General features: G+C 43.3%; 1 long non-coding RNA gene across 1 annotated transcript; it reads right to left on the bottom strand.

Annotated features, from left to right (window-relative positions):
• Nucleotides 1-342: 342 nt before the first annotated feature.
• Gm5420 (predicted gene 5420) lies at nucleotides 343-3,476 on the bottom strand. The gene is made up of 3 exons (NR_045843.1): nucleotides 3,084-3,476; nucleotides 2,500-2,739; nucleotides 343-1,915 (listed from the first exon to the last, which is right to left on the bottom strand). It is a non-coding gene; the product is annotated as a predicted gene 5420 (long non-coding RNA).
• Nucleotides 3,477-10,996: the final 7,520 nt, after the last annotated feature.

Genomic DNA, 10,996 nt, shown 5'->3' with positions numbered 1-10,996 from the left:
AAGAGAGACCTTGTGAGACACACTTGTGGTCCTAGTGTTGGGGATGTAGCAGCCCGAGAACCCCAGAGCCTGCAGGCTCCTCTTCCTGTGAAATAAGTGAGTTCTGGGCTCAGGATGAAACCCTGCCTCAAGGCGTAAGGTGGAGATCAGTAGAGGAAGGTGCTGAACATTGATGCCTGGTCTTCCTGTGCACATATACACATATGTGAACACTTACACACATATGTGAACACTTACACAAAACGTATGCATATATGAATGCCTTCCTCCTACAAGCATTGCTGATAAAACAATAGAAGTATTATTTAAAGCCAAAATAAGGAATTCCAATAGAAAAGTAGTACATTTACTACACAGCAGGTTTTTAATTACAAAAAAAACCCTCATTTTAATACTCATTTCTTTTAAAATGTGAATTAATTAATTTGTGTGTATGGGTAGTGCATATGTGTGCATCAGAAAACAACTTACGGGAGACAGTTCTTTCTTGTAAGGACATGGGTCTTGGGGGCTAAGGATACACTTCACACCTTATGAGGTCTTTTAAATTAATTATGTTTGGCTGGAACATCAATATGTCATTTACAGAAACAGACACCACCTAACTTGTCCCACACCATTCTGGTGCTGAATTGTCACACAGATGGGCGAGTTTATACTTCCCCAATGCAAAGAGAATGTTTCTAAACAACCCAAGATCAGGACTGTCGTGTAGTGAGAGTGCTGCATATACAATTATTTAACAGGGGATGCACTTGGGTACCCTGAAAGGTCATTCTAGGGTGGCCTTCACACTGAGATCCCAAGATGGGATACAGGGATGGATGGGGCGGTCCAGGCAAACCTCCAGCTCATTATCCTTCTGCATTTTCAGTGCTGTGGCTACAGGTGTGGTCACCACATCCATTTAGCACAAAAGGCTTTGGTTTTTCAATTGCATTTGTGTATGGCTTTACAAAGAAATGCCAACTTCTGGCAGGTTATCTTCTACAGAGTTATAGATATATGAGAAAACATGCCAAGACATGGGATAAAACCAACATTCATGCTATAAAATAAATATTCATTTTTGCTTCCATTCATTTCACTTCCATTGTGCCATAAAATGTTGTTTTATGGATTATGAGGTTGTGTTCATAGTCTAACAGGTACTTGAATATAAAACAAGTTATCAGTGAAAGAAACACAAAAAAACAGAAAGAAAAAAAAAAACCAAACCAACCAACCAAACAAAAAACCTGGAGAATTCTTGCCAGTGACTACTTAGATCATATGAGACCATGAAGGATACAAAGATCATTTACAAGACAATCGCCCTTCAGTTTGTCTTTAAAATGGACCACAAGTGATGAGGAAAAGAGACATTTGATAAAATATGATTGGATGTCATAGAAGCTATAATTATTAAAGAGCCTTTCCCTTATTAAATCCTCTGGACCTTATATTACAAGATGGCATCACCTAAGTGATTGTCTCCAGGAAACCCAAACACTGGTGACAAAATGAAAACCCACAAGGGTCTCAAGGCCAAAGCTCTTACACCTTTTGAACATTAGGCTCATGCTCTTGGAACAGTCATCTTAAAAATAGGATACCAACAAACAAACAAACAAACAAACAAACAAACCTGCTTTTGGACATAAGCCTATTCATTCTCACAGAATTGTTAACTTTTCCAAATGCCTGTCAGTCTTTAGGAATAAAAAGATTAAGAACTTGCAAAATACTGTGTCAGAATCTATGGTTCAGAAAAAGAACAAACGTACACAGCTCCCAGAATGACACAGGACTGAGCCAACTGAGGCTCAAGTGAGGAGCTTTCCAAGTGATGGCTTCTCCACCGGAGCCTTCTGTGGATTCTCTCAACAGCGAGCAAGAGCCCAGGTCTTTCAAAGCCTGCAGTGCTCTTCTTCTACTGGGGAGGGAAGTGTGCAACATCAGCTACACGTCCTGATCAATCGGTTTAATAAACAGAAACCTTTCTCTGAAATAAACCCACATCAGGAAACTTAGGGAAGAGCTGGACCTGTCCATCAAATTATATTTCAGGTAATTAAATGAATGGTAGAAGATTAGGCACACAAGCAACTCTAATCCATCTCTTGATGCCAGTCTGTGCTAACCTTAGACCAGCTACATAGGTGCTTACTTGTGCGATGGTTTCTATCAGCCTCCCTTTCCCTGCCTCTGACTCCCATTGGTGGGTCCTGGAAGCCTACAGATTCAGGTGAGGAAGACCAAATGGCTTGCCCCAGAGGACGATTCCATGAAGGCTGCAGCTACTGAAGACAACACCTCAGGACATCCAGAAACATTGGCTTTGATGCAGGTGTGAATTTGTTGCTTCTTAAGGGCCCACAAGGACAGTTTCTCAGAGGACAAAGCTGGTAGAGCCAAAGCTCACACACAACAGCTTCATAATGCATTGTCTGTAGCTGCCAAGAATTAAGATGTAATCTAAGGCTTTTTTTCATCAAGATTTGGGAAAAGAAGGCTTACCCATCCAAAACACAAAGCAGGGACTTCTCTCAGCCAGCTATGGAAAGGCACTTTTCACGTAGGCGAGAGGGCCTGGATTCTGACCCCAGAGTGATGGATCTCCCTCCGGAATCCTAGATTGTAACTCTAGATTGGCAGAACAAGTCATATTTCAGCCTGGTCCTGTAGAGTCTGGATCCACAGAGTAAGCTGGCCACCGAGATCAGTATAATAGGTGAGCTCTGGGCTTGATGGAGCGCCCTGCCACAAAGAATAAGGCAGAAGAACTGGGTGAAAAATTCCTGATGATAACCTTAGGCCTCTACACACACATGTACACACACACACACACATGCATCTGCACGCACCCAAGCACCCACTCACACACAAGCATATCATACACAGAGAGACACAGACACACACAAAAAAGACAGAGAGAAAAGATGCGTGCATTGTAGAACATTATCTCGATAGTCTGATGCGCGTACACAGTTTAATAAAACCAATCAGTGTGACTAGTACTTCCGTATCTAAATATTTATCATTGGCAGTGAGGATAGAAGTTGGGAATCTGTTTCCCTTCACTCATTATTAATGAAACATACGTAAACGGTGACCTCTCCATTCTGCAGAATGCTGCTCTTTGTATCCCATTCAGAAAGTGACCTTGTGCTTGGATTCTTAAAAAGAACAGGTCCCACAAGGATGGTGTTCTCTCCAGCTGAGTGTTTGTTTAGTGCCTCTCGAACTTCTTCGGAGGTAAGTAACCGAAGCCAGAAAGAAAACAGCTTGATCTTGGGGAAGTGTGCAGTTTCAAGGAACAAAACAAACATCAATTATCGTAGGAAGGGGAAGACACCAAAACAAACGCAATCTGCTGTTTTTAAGGGAAAGGACGGGCAGGTGCAGGTGAGACCCAGCTCCTCTCTTAGCAGAGCAGCGCACTGTCCTCGGGAGGGCGAGATGCTGAGCGAACCACGCTCTTCCAAACTCCGTTCCTCTTCCCACCGACTCAGCTCCCAGAGTCACGTGACCACAAGGGTTTTCAGAGGGTTCAGGAATGAGACCAGGGAAGCAACCTAACAGGTGTGGAGTTTTGTTTTGTTTTCTGGTTTTGTTTGTTTTGTAGTTTGTTTGTTTGTTGCTTCTTTAAAACTTCAGAAGGTTAAACACAAGACGGAGGATTCTCTCCCACCCCCACCCCCCGGTCCTGCTCGCTCTGGCGCTGCTCTCTATGACCGAGGATTCTAAGCAATGCTTTGCTTAATCCACATGTCAGATGCTCCTGAGGTTGCGACAAGTTTTGGAGATTCAATGAAACACGTCCCTTTTCGCTCTTCCAAGGCTGTCCCTTGATTCTCCGTCCCCCTTGGAAGCCTTCTGTTAGATTCTGAAGTTGTGGCCCTAAAACAGACTGCTCTGGCTAGGATGGTTGGTTGGAGCCTGATGCTCTCTAGCTGAGGACCGGGCAAAGTAGAGAAGCTGAGGAGAATTAGGTAATATAAGCAAGCTGGGAGCGAAGAAGAGTGATCGGGGTACTTGAGGAAGAGAGAGATGTCTATAGTTAGATAAATTCTAAAAAAAAAAAGAAAAAAAATTTTTTTAACCTAGCCTTTTACAGGAAAGTCTGCTGACCCTCTGATATCACTGTATTCCGGTTTTGGAATCAGGCCCTTGGCAAGCCAACTACAGATGAGAGAAAGAGCACGTGGGGGGTCGGAACCAGGCTTTGAGGAATCATGTGCCTCTACTGGGGGGTACGGTAATCATTTACTTGCCAGAAAAGACAAGAAATATGTCAAGCTCTGCGAATAGGAGGAAGGAGATCTTGGTGGCAAAGATGTGGGTGTTATCAGGGGCACAGGCTAACGGCTTCCAGAATCTGGCTGTTGTTGAGTTCAGGAAAGGGCCAGGACCTATCGGATTGAGGTTATCGTGGTGGCTTCTCAGAAGAGGTCGAACTGTGGAGGTTGATCAGAGAGACCTAGGAAAGTACAGGTTAGAGGAAGCAGATAACCACAGCACAAAGGTAGGAAATAGAAGGTCACAGGGGAGTCATAGGTGATAAGAAAGGGGCTTCATGGGGGAAGATCGGATAGATGTATTGTGCAGGAGGATTAGGCTCAGATGGTAAACTGCCTTGACTGTTGGGCTGCATCCACAGTCATTCAACTTGAAACAAGCCATTCAACCAAGGACTTTCCCCTGAATTTTACTTTCCCTTATGTAGTCGTCTTGCCTGCAAATCTGCCCCTTTAGTGTCTTCACACTCGCCTCTGGCGAAAGCCCATCCCCCATGTGTGTTCAGATTTCAAGAAATGAAAGAAAATCAGAGAAATTGATTCTTTTCTTTTAAAACAACTCAAATCACAAACCATACATTTAAAGGAGTACTTCTACCATTAATATTCAATTTAACAAGTTATATAAGGGCGTAGGCTTGTACACTTTCTACCAGAGTAGCCACGACTCAGTACTTGTAATGTCCTCTGACACTGCATAGACACACTTCCCTGTCTTTCTCTACTCTAGCTTGTTAGAAGAATGCAAACCCAGTTTTCTAGCTTCCTAATAGATTGTTTTCCTCATGGCTATACGCCATGCATGGGGTCCTGAAGATGGGCTTTTTACCATTACCTGCTGTCATTATACAGGTGAAACGGTATACCTATGTTATTTGTTTGCAACCTAAGTTTGTGCTCCAGGCTGTTTTTGAGACCGAGTTGCTGTTTAGAACAACCCACTAAGTACAATGCATTTATAGTCTTGATGGTCACACTTTTTTTTTTAAAACTTGGAGACAATTACTCTGTTTTGAAGAAAACACATTCAAATTAATATTGAAATAGACACGCAAGCAGTTGAGGAAAGGAAATGTCCGATACAAATGCTGTGCTCTCTGTTTGAGGACTTTTCAAAGCCTGGCATATCTTGCCTTGGAACTCCTTGTTCTTATAGGCATATAGGGTTCAGTTTATCACACCAAGTTCAGTTTGACTTGCCATGACATTCATCTGCACTCCTTTCAGAAGTTTGTTTTTACAAACTGCCAGTTCCGGCTTGTGAGCAGAGAGTTTCAGTTACGTCCTAGACTCACCATCCCTCACCCTGAGTCTACTAGCTAAAACTCACAAGGACACCGCTAACAGCCTCAGGTTCCCGTGCAGGACAGTTGAGCAAGACCCTTCACAGAACCCTGTGCACAGCTCAAGCTTTGGACGACAGCACAGTCCTTGGTTTTTTAACCCAGTTCTACTGGACATAAAATGAGCTTAACGGTGACAATTCTGTTGCTCATCACTGTTAGCTTTCGTGCTTGGGTGTACTAAATGACCAGCTTCAAAAATAAAATTGTCATCGAAATGACTCTACAGGACATTTCTCAGTTTCTGTGGTCTGATCTATTTCCTTATTCATTCAGGGAAGCTTGAAGACTTCGCACAGTGACACTTTGTTACTCAGCCTTAAGGGAGAAACATAACATTTAAAGTCCTTTTAAACAAATTCCATTTTCAGGAGTATTGACAACCATTCCATCCATTATTGCCCCAAAAGGGAAAGAAACTCAGAGTGGAGCAGAATACCCTTCTTAGGCTTTTCCTTTCTCTTGCCAACTTCACAGTGAGGGCTCATTTCTGAATAGTAAGCATATACTCCCCTCCCCTCTAGAACAACCTGGGGTGTAAAACAAAACAACAAAAATCTCCTGGGTCGCAAAAAGCAACCCCTCTTTTTTTAAAAGCATCTCTGTAAAGCAGTCAGCTCTGTAGATTATTCATGCTGCATGCATTTTCTAATAGGTAGTCGACAGCACTCCTATGAATGCTCATGATTTTCATATTAAAGTGGAAGAAACCCCGATGCCCTTTCCCCTCCACTCTTCCTTTGAAAACCCTGCTCGCTCCTGCGGAGAAGCCGCATCTCTCCTCCCCGAAGCACCGTTCTAGGCTTGTGTAATCATTTCAGCAGGCTGATGCTTTAATAACGATTTTTAAAATGTGAAATGAAACCCGCAGTTAAAGTTTACTGAAAACATAGGTTGCTGTAATTCCGTTGATAAAAGTACAGAAGTAGAAATGATTGGTGTATGTAGCTGCGCTCGGATCACATGACCCATGGCTTCTAGGGTGCAGCTGCTATCTAACCACCCGCTTCACCTCTGGCACCCAACCTGACAAGCATAAAAAGAGAAACAACACTGCAATGCCCCTTATCTCTTCTCTCTTATTATTGTTTTTTTTTTTGGGGGGGGGGAAGGCGAGCCAACAACCTGCCATACATGACTTATCAACAAACACCATCAATATGACACATTCTGTGACTGACTGTATTATGCAATCACCTCTACATGCCTTTGAAACACCGGCCCACACCCACCACCTCCCATAGATATCTAAAGAGAATTACAAAAGAAATACCCTAGATAAGAGATCTAGTCTACCCTAACTTGGACAGGAGAAAGTTGGCCTCGCCTTCATAAATATGCCATCCATCCATAAATATTCATACGTTCCTCTTAAATCAGCATACAGAATCCACCAGCCTTCTAAGCCCCTTTGGAACAGCCCACTCCATCCCTCTTTGCTTTGCTAAATCTACCTGTGGTTAAACTGCCCGTGTCCCTCCATGGAATTCTTCATTTGAGAAGACAAGGAACAAGTGGCACTGCCCATTGAAGAAATCTGCAAGTTATATTGTCTTCATTTTTTTTAACCATATGTGTTCTTTGATTAGTGTAAATATTGTCTACTCTTCACTCATGTAGAAAATTATTACTTAAAAAAATTCACTGACAAAATAACAGCCTGTGAAATCGTATGGCCTCAACACTTATACCTTAGCCAGAAATTATAGTACATAATTAGCAGCACACACACACACACACAGAGTCACAACCCACTCACTTACTCACACACAATTACACAACACACACACACAAACTCACACACCCACTCACATGCTCACTCACATACACTCACATACACACAACTCACACACAGTCACATATACATTCTCACATAGACACTCGGACACACATACACACATACACACACTCACACACATAACACATACTCACATAGAGATGTTCTCACACACACACACACACACACACACACACACACACACACACACGAAGCAGGAAAAAGGCAGGCAGAGAGAAAAAGGAAGCAAAGAGGAAGTGTGAGAAGAAAGACAAAGGAAGGGAAAACACAGAAGAGAGAAAATAAGGAGATAAAAGAAATTGCTCCCATTATGACTTTTAAATAGAAAATCCCTGCTAGGAAAGACAATAATAAGCCAGCATGAAAACAGAACATAGAAACAGAAAAAATTGTCACCTCTCAAATGTGTGTAGGTACTGAGACCAGAGAACTGTGGCTACACTCTTGCTAACCTTTACCATGAGAAACGGTGAATTCAAAGGAGGCACATAACCTTCCTGAACAGGGTTGGATCGGCCCCATCGACAAAGGTGGAAAGGTAAACAAACCAGGGGGCCAGCCCGGAAGTTGAATGCTTCTGTTGGAATCCAGTTGCACCACTGCCACAGTGACCTTGGCTGTGTTATATAATTTATTTACTCTCCTTTCTTCATGTGGGAACCCGTGATAAAGAATCCAGCAACCCTATCCACATCTCAGGGTCATCTGAGGACCGATGAGATCATCCGTTTGTGACAGCTCGATGAAGGTTGTTAAGCACCAAAGTACAGTATAGCATATGACCACAGTGAGCTTCGAGCTGTTCCCAGACTGGCTGGCAGTTGGAAGTCAGATAGAGAAAGGAGGAGGAGATGGGGTACAGCATTTTTTAAAAGGCAACCTGTTCTATTATCCACAGCTGAATTAAACACACAACACAATACACCACCACCACAACAAAACTCCGTGTGGACTTTTCTCTAAGTACTAAGTTTTATCCAACAGAGCTTAGCAACTGCATCTGAACACAGTGAGCTGGAGCAGCTAAAGATACCAGGGGTATTTTTTTTGGTGTTTTGCTTTTAAGTGGTTCTAACAATCCGTGGAGGAAGAAGGGAAGAAGACACAGGTGGCAAAGACTCGTGTGGTCAGGAGTCCTTGTCATCCCCACTCGGGTACAGACCACCGTGGAGAGCAGCTCACTGGAGGCTGCTACTGAGCGACACCCAGCAAACTAAGAGTTCCAGAACCCGCCTGGTGGCTTCTCTCTGACTAGCGGAGCCAAGTGTCTCCTGTCAGAGGTGGCTGGTTAACAGCGTGAGGGACTCAGGACAAGGACAGATGTCAGGGCAGAGAGGCTGACAGTTAAGCTCTCTGGCCTCTGACAGACAGCAGCTCAAACTTTCTGGGCTCCAGGAAGGAAACTCACATTTTGGAAACAGAAACAAAAGGCTTTCCCCTGCAACTGCTAGCATGTCGGACTGAATTTTGGAGGATTTTAAAAAAGAGCCATTGTTCACCCCCTCCCAGGCCTTAGCAAATCTTTCATCACTTTAAAAAAAAAATATGGTCTTAGCCTCAAGGCTTTGTTTGCATGAGGGTGTATGCTGCCCATGAGTGGAAAAGTCCCCTAAAATTTTCCGTTCTCTTATGCCCCTCCCTCCTTTGTCCAGTCATTCAGGTCTTTGTCTATTGTGACCCTAACATGCACTGATTCTCCACATCAACCTCATTTGAAATTTTAAACTTCAAATGCCCTAGTAAAGAAAAGCCACCAGACTCCTTTTGGCATAGAACCAGGTGTCTGAAGAGCCACGTGACAACTTGCTTCCTTAATTAAGTGATCATATTCATTAGAAGTTACATAGTTAAGTCCTTGTCAAAGATGATACATAGTCAGCAATGGATAGGAGCAATTTTGTCCCTAAGAGGACAGAGTTGTTTTTGTATTGCAGTCCCTTTCCCACTTGCAGTCTCTCCTGGCTTCTGTGTCTGGGGCAGGTGTTGACAGCTGTTGTTCTGTGGTAGGAATGGTTAGAGACACCAGCGATGCTGGGTGGACAAATGTCTTCATCGGGAAATCATGTGTGGGTCTGAGATAGGAAGGGCTGATCTGAGCACCACCCTCCCATCAGTCTCAGACATGGCTGCTTTCCTGGTAGCTGTCCTCCATGGTGAATTCTCTTCCGATCCCGCTGGAGCTTGGCACATACACTCACCTCTGTCTTCCTAGACAGGACCCCCTTCTTATCATTTTCTAAGGAAATTGGTGAATAAAGAGGTTATCTATCGGTGGTTGTCAGTTTTCTCTGAGAGAATGGACCAGAAACAAAAGGGAAATGCCTCTGACTGCATGAAGGAGGAGGATGCTTTGCCTAGGAAAGGGCGGTCCCAGGACGGTGGATTCTGAAAGCCCTGCAGTCATTTACCTCAGAGCATCGGCACAGGCGAGCTGGAGAGCAAGTTTTTGAGTTTTTCTCTTCATTATCATGCAAGAACATTTCACACTGCCTTCTGCCTGCAGCACATTTTTACACTTTAAAGCAAATTCAAATTCTTTGAACAGTATAAAAAAAAAAAGAGAAAGAAATCTTAAAGCTAAACAAAATTTAGTCTCACTAGGAATTGGTTGATAAATAATACACTCCTACTGTGAATATATTTTCATAGTGTTAAATATTTATTTATTAAGAAGTAGCATGTTTCCAAAAACATCTCTTTTGATAATCTCCCCAGTGTGGGACATACACACACACACACACACACACACACACACACACACTATAGAATCAATGCTTTGTAGGTAAGAAGAAAAAAACCTTTCAGGTTCTTAAGGAAAATTGATGAGAATTCCTGGGCACAAGGGCTGCTTTCCTTTATCTCAAACAGGTTTCTATCCTCAAATAATCTACCCCAAGTTGTGTGTGTGTGGTGCTTAAGCTAAACCAGATTTCTGACAATTCCTTCATGTTTCTGAGTAGGGAGAACTGTCAAGAAAGGCTTTAATGATGGAAGGCGAGGGAGACATGAAACACTAACGCATTTAGCTCCCTCATGCTCTTCTGCTGGCCGGCCTCTCCACTGTGAGGCAGGTCCTTGGCTTGAAGCTGACCTGTCTCCCCTTAGCTTCTCCTTCATCTTCTTGGTGCCTTCTCTGATGAGCACACCATAATCTTTGCTCTGAAAAAAAAAGAAAGAAAAAAAAAAGCTGGAAAGGGATTTGCTGTGTGCTTAGTCTTCAAATAGCCAACAAGACCTTGACTTGGCACCACACCCAGTTCCTAGCAAGACATCCATTAGCAGATTAATTGACACCACATCATTTTCCTCATGGAAGAGACGCATATTTTCTCTTCCTAGAATAGAGACTCACTGTGAATAGGCATTTGACTCCTACACCCGCAGTATTTCTGCTAACCCCTTCCCACCCCCAAACCAGAACCGTAACGGATTTCACACAGTGTCACTCGTGATTGAGACTTCTTCCATGGCAAAGGGGGCACAGAAGTGGCTGCATGCATGCCAGCTATTGATCTTACTGTGGTCTTCATTGGCTTAATAGACGGACAGACTATTCTTTTGAAGGCCCACTTACT

This window comes from Mus musculus, chromosome 10, assembly GCF_000001635.26.
Source record: "Mus musculus strain C57BL/6J chromosome 10, GRCm38.p6 C57BL/6J".
Classification (NCBI taxonomy): domain Eukaryota; kingdom Metazoa; phylum Chordata; class Mammalia; order Rodentia; family Muridae; genus Mus; species Mus musculus.
The sequence above is the reverse complement of the archived record's forward strand: the minus strand, read 5'-3'. Positions and strand labels throughout refer to the sequence as shown.